Source organism: Macaca nemestrina, chromosome 20, assembly GCF_043159975.1.
Source record: "Macaca nemestrina isolate mMacNem1 chromosome 20, mMacNem.hap1, whole genome shotgun sequence".
Lineage (NCBI taxonomy): Eukaryota > Metazoa > Chordata > Mammalia > Primates > Cercopithecidae > Macaca > Macaca nemestrina.
This window is the reverse complement of record NC_092144.1, coordinates 18,402,597-18,415,600: the sequence shown is the minus strand read 5'-3', so window position 1 is coordinate 18,415,600 and position 13,004 is coordinate 18,402,597. Positions and strand designations below refer to the sequence as shown.

The 13,004-nt window shown below is 52.6% G+C and overlaps 1 protein-coding gene across 2 annotated transcripts in view; it reads right to left on the bottom strand.

Annotated features, from left to right (window-relative positions):
* LOC105483946 (solute carrier family 25 member 42) overlaps nucleotides 1–13,004 on the bottom strand; it is a 50,143-nt gene that overhangs the window by 25,310 nt on the left and 11,829 nt on the right. Inside the window, exon 1 of one of the 2 annotated variants that reach the window (XM_011745771.3) lies at nucleotides 3,665–5,230. The exons of the other annotated variant lie outside the window; for it this stretch is intronic. The gene's annotated coding sequence lies outside the window, so the exon portion shown is untranslated. Of the gene's footprint in view, nucleotides 1–3,664; nucleotides 5,231–13,004 lie in introns of those variants that run through there. 2 annotated transcript variants of the gene reach the window in all.

The window sequence follows — 13,004 nt, the reverse complement described above, 5'->3', positions numbered from 1 at the left end:
TCCCGGGAGGCGGAGCTTGCAGTGAGCCGAGATTACGCCACTGCACTCCAGCCAGGGGGACAGAGCGAGACTCCATCTAAAAAAAAAAAAGAAAAAAAAAAAATATATATATATAATTTAAAAATGTTATTTCAAAAAAAATGGACCAGCTTAAAGAAAATAAAACCATGGGCAGATGCTACAATGAGTGGGTGAAAACAGGATGCGAAACGGTGTTTGCGTGGTCTCTGAGCATCTTCCCACAAGACACTTAATCATTTCTCTGGACTGGGTGCAGTGGCTCACGCCTGTAATCCCAGCACTTTGGGATGCCGAGGCAGGTGGATCACCTGAGGTCAGGAATTCGAGATCAGCCTGGGCAACATGGTGAAACCCCGTTTCTATTAAAAATACAAAAATTAGCCAGGTGTAGTGGTGCTCACCTGTAGTCCCAGCTACTCAAGAGGCTGAGGCAGGAGAATCACTTGAACCCGGGAGGCAGAGGTTGCAGTGAGCCATAATCGTGCCACTGTACTCCAGCCTGGGTGACAGAGCAAGACTCCCTCATAAATAAATAAATAAAGTGCTAAAACAAAGAAAGCCTGGAGAAAACCAGCAGCTTCTAGGGCATGCCAAGTCTGGGAAACACATTAGGTGTCTGTGGCTATAGAAGGACTGGCCTGTTGATCTGGCTTCTCTTGGTCCAGGCCCTTCAGGGCACATGATCCCAAGGGGCACTGTGGAGGGTGCCTCTGATCCAGCGTGGCTACACCCAGGGGCTCAGTGCAGAGGGGCAGCGTAGGGCACTGGCAGCCCCGGTTTTCAGGGAACCCATTGTCCTTCTCAGCAGAGTGTACATTGACCTTGGCTGGCTCCCTCCCTTCTCCTCTCCTTTTCTGGGAGCAGGGTTTCTGGGGCCATGCTCAGGCAAAGGCTTTCCTTCCTCCAGGGCCTGTTTCTACCTCTGCATGTGGGGGTGAGAATGGGGTGAAGACACAGGCACCCACACAACACAATAGTGGCTACTGGCCGGGTGTAGTGGCTCATACCTGTAATCCTAACACTTTGGGAGGCCGAGGCAGGCCTCACCTGAAGTTCGAGACCAGCTTGGGCAAAATGGCAAAAGCCCGTTTCTACTAAAAATACAAAAATTAGGTGGGCATGTGGTGGGCACCTGTAATCCCAGCTACTTGGGAGGCTGAGGCAGAAGAGCTTGAACCCGGGAAGCGGAGGTTGCAGTGAGCTGAGATCGCGGCACTGCACTCCAGCCTAGGCAACAGAACAAGACTCCTCAAAAAAAGAAAAAAAGTGGCTGTTGTTCTGAGATCCCTTTGCCCCTGTGCTTTGGAATCCTCCCAGCCTTAACTGAGGAGTCTCAGTTCAGCTTCACAGCTGGGGAAGCTGAGGCAGTCTGGGTGCTTACCTGAGGCCACAGCCTAGCTAGTGGTGCCTAGCTGGGCTGAAGACAATGGTGACAATCACTGCCGCTAATGACTGGGGGCACCGTGGTTCCTCTTTACCCCTCATGGTGAGGTGCTGTTTCCCTTCTCTGCAGATGAAACTCAGGGAAGTTTGGCCAACTTCAAGGACAGAGGGACTCAGGCCCCAGTGCAGGACCCGAAAGCCACAGCTGGGTCCTTCTCCATGGAGTCTGGCCCCTAGGCAGCCCACAGCCACCAAGGTGAGTCTCAACATCATTTCATCAAGCCCTCTAGAGGACCATGTACCCCCTCCTTTTTTTTTTTTTTTTGAGATGGGGTCTTGCTATGTTGCCCAGGCTGGTCTGGAACACCTGGGCTCAAGTAATCCTCCTGCCTTACCTCACCTCCCCAGTAGTTGGGATGTGTGTGAACCACCTTGCCCTGCCATGTGCCCTTACTCAAGACTTTGCTTAACCTAAAGGAACAGCCAGTTCTGGGGGCGAGGAGGGCAACTTACCCCAGGTGACCCACACCTGGACCTCTTGGGTAAGGTGGGTTCAGCTAGGGCCTCTGTTAAGTGGGTATTCCCCATTCCTTACTCTACTCTTTGGAAGCAGCCCAGTCTGATGGGATGGGGACGGGTTAAGCTCCACCTCCAGGAAGGAGAAGCACCGATGGATAGACTTGGAATTATTCCACAGGGACGGCTCTCTCTCCTCCCCCATTTATTTCTGCAGTCATTGATTCCTGTCTGTGTGGCCTTGTGGATATTCACTTTGCACTGTCCATTAAACCCAAATGCTCCATTACCCTCTGGGGATGTGATGCTATACATCCACCGCCGTAGGCAAAGAAGCGGGTTTGGGGAGGGAGGGTGGGTGGAGATTTCACTGGATGAAGAGGTTGCGCCGAACTCAGGTGGCTGGAGACACTGACCTCTACCTATGGGCCCCAATCCTGACTATGCAGATGTAGAGGGGAGGCGGGGCCTGTGGTGGATGCGGGGTGGGAGATTGTGTGTGCAGCACCCTAGAGGTGCCCGCAGGGGCATGCTGTGGTGGTGGGGTGCGGGCAGGTATGTGCAGAGTCCGGGCATGCTGCGGTGGTGGGGTGTAGGCAGGTGTGTGCAGGGCCCTGGAGGTGCCTGCAGGGGCATGCTGGGGTGGTAGGGTGCGGGCAGGTGTGTGCAGGGCCCTGGAGGTGCCTGCAGGGGCATGCTGGGGTGGTGGGGTGCAGGCAGGTGTGTGCAGGGCCTGGAGATGCATTTAGAGGCAGTTGGGTCCAGGATGGTGTGTGCAGGGACTGGGAGGTGCATGCTGGGGCAGTGGAGTATGCAGGAGTGAGGTACCCTTTCACTTTTTCTGGGGCTCTCTGCCCCTTGCTCAGGTTGTACCTCTGCTCTGCATCCTCACTGCTCCTGTGACTTCCCTCCACAACACTCGTTCACTGTGCTGGCCTGGCTTGGTGCCTGTGCAGTGAGTGCCAAGGGTTTGCCAATTCACACCTTTGCCCTTGAGGTAAGAGGAGCCCCAGAAAAGGTTGAATGATGCTGCTGGGCAGGGCGGGGGCAGGAGGCCAGAAAGCCGAGGCTGGAGGTCCTGAAACCCTCTTGTCCTGACATTTGGGATGACTTCCCTGGAAAGGGGAACCTTAAGGACCACCATATGGGCTGCATTGGGCTCAGTGATGGCACTCAAAGATGTCTGTATCCTAAACCCTAGACACCAAGAATATGTGATCTTACATGACAAAAGGGACTTTTTAGATGTGATGAAGTTAAGGGTCTTGAGATGGGGGAGACTGTCCTGGATTATCTGGATGGCCCCAGTGTAATCACCAGGGTCCCGATGAGTGGGATGCAGGAGAGGCCAGGTGCAGTGGCTCACACCTTGTAATCTCAGCACTTTGGGAGGTGGGAAGATCGCTTGAGGGCCAGATGAGACCAGCCTGGGTAACACAGTGAGACCCCATTTGTACAAGAAATTTAAAAATTAGCTGGGTGTGGCCAAGTGCAGTGGCTCACGCCTATAATACCAGCACTTTGGGAGGCTGAGGCAGGTGGATCACCTGAGGTCAAGAGTTCATGACCAGCCTGGCCAATTGGTGAAACCTCACCTCTACTAAAAATACAAAAAAAAATTAGCTTGGTGTGGTGGCATCAAGTGAGCCGAGATCGCCCCACTACCCTCTAGCCTGGGTGACAGAGGGAGACTCCATCTCAACAACAACAACAACAAATATTAGCTGGGCGTGGTGGCACATACCTGTAGGAGGCCAAGATGGGAGGATGGCTTGAGCCCAGGAGTTGGAGGCTGCAGTGAGGTGTGATCACACCACCGAACCCCAGCCTGGGCGATGCAGCAAGACTTTGTCTCAAAAAAAAAAAAAAGAAAAGGCCAAGATCAGTGGCTCATGCCTATAATTCCAGCATTTTGGGAGGCCAACGAAGGTGGATCAGTTGAGGTCAGGCATCGAGACCAGCCTGGTCGGCATGGCAAAACCCTGTCTCTTTCAAAAAATACAAAAATTAGCTGGGTGTGGTGGCACATTCCTGTAGCCCCAGCTACTTGGGTGGCTGAGGCATGAGAATTGCCTGAACCCGGGAGGTGGAGGTTGCACCACTGCACTCCAGCCTGGGTGATGGAGCAAGACTCTGTCAGGAAAGGAAAGGAAAAGGAAAAGGACCAGAAAGAACAAAGATAGAGGCAGGAGAGTTGGAGATGTGAGTGTGCTCCACTGCTGGCTTTAGAGTTGGAGGGAGAGGCCCCAGGGGATAGAAGCTGGGAAAGGCAAAGACACAGATTCTCTTCTTGAGCCTCCAGAAGAAAACCAGCCCTGCACTCCCAGTTTAGACTCCTGATGTCCAGAACCTAAAGATGACAAACGTGTTGCTTTACGCCTCCACGTCTGTGGTGGTTACAGCAGCAACAGGAAGTGGACACAGGCTGTCACAAGGGAAGAGGACCAACTGGCCTAGTGGCCAGGGGAGTGACAGGAGGTGGACGTCAGGCTGACGTCAAATAAGCAGTCACTAGAGCTGCCAGCCCTGGTGGGAGTGGTCCCAGGAGGCTGATCACTCCCATGGCAATGTGTACCCAGACTTGCAACCAGCGACCAGGTGATCAGGTCGACCTCCCTGAGGGGCAGTGTCCAAGGCATGGCAGAGCCACATTCCAGCCACAAAATGCCATGGGGCTAGTGAAGGAGGGAGTGGGTCTCCAGGACAGAGGTCACTCAGCTAAAGGAGCGAAAAGGACAGTGAGACAGGGAAGCCAGAGGATACCACGGGACCACTCAGGTGACAGCATGGGGCCTGGATGGTAGGCTTTGGTGGAGGGAGGTGGCAGACGCCTCAGGAGCCTATCCAGGTTCTGCCTGAGACCTGGAGGTGGTGAGGTCATTTCCTGGGACAGGGAGGCTTGGATGGGTTGTGGGAGGAAGCCCTGGTTCCCATGACCCCCACCCTCAGTGGCATTCTCCTCTTTGTCACTATAAGGGACAGGTGGTTTACACCCATCAGCCCCCACCTTGGCTTCCCAAGCGAGAAGAGGTTGTCAGAATTACTGGTACCACCTGAGTGTCCCATGACACTGCCAGGGACACTATAAGGAAAAAACATGAAATATGCTTCCGTTTATTTAAAAACAGACCGGCCAACTGGCACTGGAAACAGCTTGTTTCCAGGTTCTGTTGTTGGGGTGTCACTTCCTCTTGTCATCACCCCCTGCCAGACTGGTCATACTGGTTGTCCCTGTGGTTCCTTATAGGTCCAGTGCTGGAAAGTCACCCCCGGGGCCACTTGGCAGAAATGTGCCCCAATGACAAGTCTGCGGGGACAGCATTTCTCCCTTCCTCCGTTCCTCCCTTCCTCCCTCCCTCCCTCCTTTCTTATCTTTCTTCTCTCTCTCTCTCTCTCTTTTCTTTTCAGGGTCTCGCTCTGTCACCCCGGTAGGAGTGCAATGGCATAATCAGCTCATTGTAACTTCAAACTCCTGGACTCAAGGGATTCCTCAAACTCCTGCCTCAACTTCCTGAGTAGCTGGGACTACACATGTGCACCACCATGCCTGGTCAATTTCCCTCCCTCCCTCCCTCCTTTTTTTTTTTTTTTTATTTTTAAATTTTTTTTTTTTTTTGAGATGGAGTCTCGCTCTGTCACCCAGGCTGGAGTGCAGTGGCCGGATCTCAGCTCACTGCAAGCTCCGCCTCCCGGGTTTACGCCATTCTCCTGCCTCAGCCTCCCGAGTAGCTGGGACTACAGGCGCCTGCCACCTCGCCCGGCTAAGTTTTTGTATTTTTAGTAGAGACGGGGTTTCACTGTGTTAGCCAGGATGGTCTCGATCTCCTGACCTCGTGATCCGCCCGTCTCGGCCTCCCAAAGTGCTGGGATTACAGGCTTGAGCCACCGCGCCCGGCCTTTTTTTTTTTTTTTTTTTTTGAGACGGAGTCTCGCTCTGTCGCCCAGGCTGGAGTGCAGTGGCCGGATCTCAGCTCACTGCAAGCTCCACCCCCCGGGTTTACGCCATTCTCCTGCCTCAGCCTCCCGAGTAGCTGGGACTACAGGCGCCCGCCACCTCGCCCGGCTAGTTTTTTGTATTTTTAGTAGAGACGGGGTTTCACCGTGTTAGCCAGGATGTTCTCGATCTCCTGACCTCGTGATCCGCCCGACTCGGCCTCCCAAAGTGCTGGGATTACAGGCTTGAGCCACCGCGCCCAGCCGCTTTTTTTTTTTTTAAATAGGGCCTCTCTCTGTTGCCCAGGCTGGAGTGCAGTAGCGCAATCTCAGGTCACTGCAGCTTTGATCTCCTGGGCTCAAGAGACCCTCCTGCCTTAGCTTCCCGAGTAGCTGGGACCACTGATGTCTACCACCAAGCCCAGCTAATTTTTGTATTTTTCATAGAGACGGGGTTTCACCATGTACCCCAGGGTGGTCTCAAACTAAGCTCATGCGATCTGCTCACCTTGACCTCCCAAAGTGCTGGGATTACAGGCATGCACCACCACGCCCAGCCTTAATTTCTTAGTTTTTTCGTAGAGATGAGGTCTTGCTATGTTGCCCAGGCTAGTCTCGAACTCCTGGCCTCAAGTGATCCTCCCACCTCAGCCTCCCAAAGTGTTGGGATTACTGCTGTGAGCCACTGCGCCTGGTTTGGGAGGGACCTCTTTCATCAGCAGAACCCTGAGTCCCTGACCCTGGTCCAAATGAAGGAACAGGATGCTGTCCTTCTGGGTGAGGGCCCCTCCCCTTGCTTCCTTTCTTTTCTGTCTCCTTACTCATAGATCCAATGGGTGGGGAGTGGCGCTGTCCTTATCCCTAAAATGTCACTGCTGGGGCACAAGCAGTGACCCTTCGCCCTCAGTCACCTGCTGAGGAAGCATTTCCCTTTGTGAACTTGAAGGCAGGGTCACAGGTTCAAGTTCACTCTGCTCTTCACCAGATGAGCAACCTCAGGCAGGTGTACCAGCTCCCAGGACCTCGGCCTCCTCATCTGAGAGCTGGTCTCACCATCCCACCCCAGCGCTGGCCGGCAAGCCTACACATGCGGAACACGCCTTCTCCTCCTGACTCCCATCCTGGCAAGCATCTGGCTAAAACCTGCCAGGTGAGCAAGTGGAGAAACTGGTGTCCTTGTATGCTGGGAATGTTAGATGGGGCAGCCATTGTGGAAATCAGCCTGGAGGTTCCTTCACAAGTTACATAGGGAGATAGCACTGTGGCCCAGCAATTCAACTCCCAGGCACAGAACCAAAGGGTCCACACAAAACTTGTGCATGGGGCTGGTCATGGTGGCTCACACCCATAATCCCAGCACTTTGGGAGGCTAAAGCAGGAGGATGCTTGAGGCTAGGAGTTCAAGACCAGCCTGGGCAACATAGTGAGACCCCAACACAATAGAAACAATATCAACAACAATGAAACTTGTACATGAATGCTCCTAGCAGTAAGATTCACAACAGCCAAAAAGTGGAAGCGACCCAACTGCTCGTCAACAGATGAATGGACAAACTAAATGTTCACACAACGGAGTACTAGTCAGCCATAAAAAGGAATGAAGCACTGATCCATGCTACAACATAGATGAACCTCAAAAACACAATACTGAGTAGAGAAGCCAGACACAAAAGGCCACATAGTGTGAGGTTCCATTGATACGAAATGCCCAGAACAGGCAAATCCATGGAGACAGAAACCAGATGGGTGGTTGCTAGGAGATGGGAGCTGTGGAATGGGGAGTGACTGCTGATGGGGATGGGATTTCCTTTTGGGGATGATTAAAATGTTCTGAAATTGGCCAGGTGTGGTGGCTCACACTATAATCCCAGCAATTTGGGAGGCTGAGGCAGGCAGATCACTTGAAGTCATGAGTTCAAGACCACCCTGGCTAACATGGTGAGACCCTGTCTACTAAAAATACAAAAATTAGCTGGGTGTGATGGCGCGTGCCTGTAATCCCAGCTACTCAGGAGGCTGAGGCAGGAGAATCGCTTGAACCTGGGAGGTAGAGGTTGCAGTGAGCCAAGATCGTGCCATTGCACTCCAGCCTGGGCAACACAGCAAGACTCTGTCTAAAAAAAATAAATAATAAAAAAAAAGTTCTGAAATCAGATGAAGGCAGTGGTTGCACAGCGCTGTGATTGTACTATATACCCCTGAACTGTTCACTTTAAAAGGCTCACAATGAGCCGAGATTGCACTATTGCACTCCAGCCTGGGGGACAAGAGCAAGACTTCATCAAAAAAAAAAAAAAAAGGCCGGGCGCGGTGGCTCAAGCCTGTACAGCACTTTGGGAGGCCGAGGCGGGTGGATCACGAGGTCAGGAGATCGAGACTATCCTGGCTAACATGGTGAAACCCCGTCTCTACTAAAAATACAAAAAACTAGCCGGGCGTGGTGGCGGGCGCCTGTAGTCTCGGCTACTTGGGAGGCTGAGGCAGGAGAATGGCATGAACCCGGGAGGCGGAGCTTGCAGTGAGCCAAGATCACGCCACTGCACTCCAGCCTGGGAGACACAGCGAGACTCCGTCTCAAAAAAAAAAAAAAAAAAAAAAAGGTCACAATGGTAACTTTTAAGTTATGTGCATTTTGACACACATACAAAAACCTGCCCAGGTTCCCACCGACCCTGGGAGGCCCTTCTCTGCTCTGGCAGGATAAGATGGTGGTAGGAGCCTGGGTACACCCTGGGCTGACTCAGGCAATGTTCATGACCTTGGGTCTCCCTTTTCTTACGGATCTTTCCCTTCCTACTGGGTTACTTGGAATCAGATTAGCTGCTGGACATTCGTATGTCACTCCCTTTGTGTACGTGCATTGCATGCTTGCTGCGTACATGCTCTGCGGAGGCACACCTTCACGGGCTCAGTCGGTACTGCAAATGACCCACACAGGGATGACCATGTGCACAGTCTGTGTGGGAGGAGGGACATGGGGTGGGGGAAAGGAGTCTGTCCCGGGATCTGGAAGGGAAGGAGTACACCAGGGAGGGAGAACAGCAAGAAGGAAGAACCCAAGGCTGGAGTGAGCTCAGGCTGACCAGGGAAACAAACAGGCTGAGGCTGTGTCAGGCACGTCCACGTTCATGCTGAATGCAAGTGGGCCTTTGCAGGCTGTGCTTGTAGGAAGACAAAAAGTACCACCACTGCCCAATGCCGGCTGGGTCTCCTGCCTTCAGACCCCTGCTTCTGCCCAGTGCAGCCAAGATTCCTACAAGCCACACCAGCCATAGAGGCCTCTCCCTCCAGTCTCCCCATATACAGCCCTGGGAGCTCTGATGACCTGCCCAGCAGCATATCATGGCAATGATGAGCACACTTTATGGACACAACCCCAAAGACCGCCCACAGGAGAATGGGAACACGGATGTGGTATATCCCATGATGAGACACTATGTAACACACCAAACTGCTGCTACACATGACAACGCAGATGGATCTCACACACACACCAGTGAAGAGGCAGAAGCCAGGCACAAAAGGTTGCATACTGAATGATTCTTTTTTTTGAGTCGGAGTCTCACTCTGTTGCCCAGGCTGGAGTGCAATGGTGCGATCTTAGCTCACTGCAACCTCCACCTCCCGGGTTCAGGCGATTCTCATGTCTCAGCCTCCCGAGTAGCTGGGATTACAGGCGTGCACCACCACACCCAGCTAATTTTTTGTATTTAGTAAAGATGGGGTTTCACCATGTTGGCCAGGCTGGTCTCGAACTCCTGGCCTCAGGTGATCTGCCCACCTCGGCCTCCCAAAGTGCTGGGATTACAGGTTGAGCCATTGTGCCCAGCTGCATACTGAATGATTCTGTCTGTGTAACAGTTAAGCTCAGTAAACAAAATGTTTTGTACACATCCAAATGTTGATACCTGCCACCACACGGATGGACCCTGGGGATGTCATGCTGAGTGAAATAAGCCAGTCACAAAAGGACAAATACTGTACGAATCCACTTATACGAGGTACCTAGAGTCATCACATTCATAGAGACAGAAAGCAGAATGGCAGGTGCCAGGGGCTGGGAGCGGGGGAACAGAGAGTTACTGTTTAATAGGGACAGTTTCAGTTTTGTAAGATGGAAGAGTTGTGGAGACGGATGGTGATGATGGTTGCACAACAGTGCGAATGTACTTAATGCCACTGAACTGAACAATTAAAAATGTCATTTTTAAGTACTGTGTATTTTACCACATATTTATTTATTTATTTTTGAGATAGGGTCATGCTCTGCCACTCAGGCTGGAGTGCAGTGGCACGATCGTGGCTCACTGCAGCCTCCAACTCTCTGGCTCAAATGATCCCCCTACCTCAGCCTCCTGAGTAGCTGGGGCTACAGGTGTGGGCCACCATGCCCAGCTAAATTTTAAATTTTTTTTTTTTGAGACTGAGTCTCGCTCTGTCGCCCGGGCTGGAGTGCAGTGGCGCGATCTCGGCTCACTGCAAGCTCCGCCTCCCGGGTTCACGCCATTCTCCTGCCTCAGCCTCCCGAGTAGCTGGGACTACAGGCGCCCGCCACCACGCCCAGCTAGTTTTTTGTATTTTTTAGTAGAGACGGGGTTTCACCGGGTTAGCCAGGATGGTCTCGATCTCCTGACCTCATGATCCGCCCGTCTCGGCCTCCCAAAGTGCTGGGATTACAGGCTTGAGCCACCGCGCTCGGCCTAAATTTTAAATTTTTTATAGAGACGGGGTCTTACTATGTTGCCCAGGCTGGTCTTGAACTCCTGAGCTCAAGCCATCCTCCAGCCTCTGCCTCCCAAAGTGCTGGAATTACAGACATGAGCCATTGTGCCCAGACTACCACAATTTTTAAGAAATGTAAGTATGAAACACATCTATGGTGATAAAGATTAGAATACTGGTTACCTCTCGGGGGTATATCAGGGAGGGGGCAGGAAGGAGCCAGCTGCGGGCTTGAAAACTGTCTTGATCGGGTTCCAAGGATGAATATATATGTAAAAATTCACTGAGCTATATATACACTTAGGATTTATGTGCTTTACTCTGTATAAGCTATGCCTCAATTTAAAATGTTTAAACAGTGCAAACAAAACACCTCTGCCACACCCCCTTCTGCCAAGTCTAGGAGTGGGGCAGGCAAGCAATTTGTAATTCCCAGGGGATTGGAATGGATGGGCTTTGTGGGTGGACGTGTTCAGCTTGCTCTTTCCCACTTTCCTCTCACCTGTGGAGAACACCTGTTTTGTTTTGTTTTTTGAGGCGGAGTCTCGCTGTGTCGCCCAGGCTGGAGTGCAGTGGCATGATCTCGGCTCACGGCAACCTCTGCCTCCTGGGTTCAAGTGATTCTCGTGCCTTAGCCTCCCGGGTAGCTGGGATTACAGGCACACACCACCACATCTGGCCAATTTTTGTATTTTTTTTTAGTAGAGACAGCATTTCGCCATGTTGGGCAGGCTGGTCTTAAACTCCTGACCTCAAGGTATCCACCTGCTTCGGCCTCCCAAAGTGCTGGGATTGCAGGTGTGAGCCATGGCGCCTGGCCGAGAATACCTGTTGATGATCTTAGCAGTGACGAAAGCCTCTATAGTTGGTCCACACTCACAGTGTGAGGACAGCATTCTGGGAAACCACTCGCTCTGCTCCCTGTCACTATGGAGGAATTGGGGCTGATCCTCCGCTTGACACCAGGATGACCCAGGTGACCATAGTCAGGTAATGAGACTTCATACTCCCCTAGGTTCAGGGTGCTGCCCCCAAAGACCGAGACCTGGGACTTTTTTTTTTTTTTTTTTTTTTTTTTTTTTTTGAGACGGAGTCTCGCTCTGTCACCCAGGCTGGAGTGCAGTGGCGCAATCTCGGCTCACTGCAAGCTCCGACTCACGGGTTCACGCCATTCTCCTGCCTCAGCCTCCCGAGTAGCTGGGACTACAGGCGCCCGCCCCTGCGCCCGGCTAATTTTTTCTATTTTTAGTAGAGACGGGGTTTCACCATGGTCTCGATCTCCTGACCTTGTGATCCGCCCACCTCGGCCTCCCAAAGTGCTGGGATTACAGGCGTGAGCCACCACGCCCGGCCTTTTTTCTTTTTTTTTTTTGAGACAGAGTCTCGCTCTGCCGCCCAGGCTGGAGTGCAGTGGCGTGATCTTGGCTCACTGCAAGCTCCGCCTCCCGGGTTCACGCCATTCTCCTGCCTCAGCCTCCCGAGTAGCTGGGACTACAGGCGCCCGCCACCTTGCCCGGCTAGTTTTTTTGTATTTTTTAGTAGAGATGGGGTTTCACTGTGTCAGCCAGGATGGTCTCGATCTCCTGACCTCGTGATCCGCCCGTCTCGGCCTCCCAAAGTGCTGGGATTACAGGCTTGAGCCACCGCGCCCGGCCAAGACCTGGGACTTTTAAGGGAACCATCAGGCCGGAGAAGTCCTCTTTCTTCAGGGGAGGGGAAGCCAGTAGGGTGTGAGGTTGGGCAGAGTTGACACAGAGTTGGGGGCAGAGCAAGGCCAGGAGGCGGAGGAGGATACCTGCAGGCTAGGGTGATCTGGAAGCCAGTGGTACCAAAAGCACACAGACTTTGCTGTCATGGAGCCCAGGAAGCACCCTTTCCGGTTTAGTCAGCATAAGATGGGTTTCTGTCACTTGCACCTACCAGAGTCCTGACTCGTATGCTGTGCTGGGGTAGGTACCTCATACTCCCCCAGCACCACACAGTATTTACAACCACAGATGACAGTGTTCTGTGGCTCTAGGAGACCCAGCCTTGCCACATTGACTCTAGGTACCTTTCGTGAGTACCTAGAACGCCAGAGCTTTCTGAACTGGGATTCAGGTGTCCCCACAAGGGTGACAACCAGCGGCCAGGCACAGGGGGGCCAGCCCCAAATAACATATGTGTATCTTTTCCCATGCTGTTTCTGTTCATGAAGTCTTTCTGTTCATCAAACAGAAAACAAAGCTCAGCGGGGCATGGGGGGATGATGTGGGAAATGACTTATTAAACAGCATTATTCAGGAAACGTAAACCTGGAGCATGGGATCTTCGATAACTCACGATCACACACCAGCTCCGGCACAGAACCTCCAGAGCAATGGGAACACTGGTTCCAAGCAAGCTGGCAGTTGCTTGGGAGAGGGGAGGACAAGCTACTTGTTTTTTAG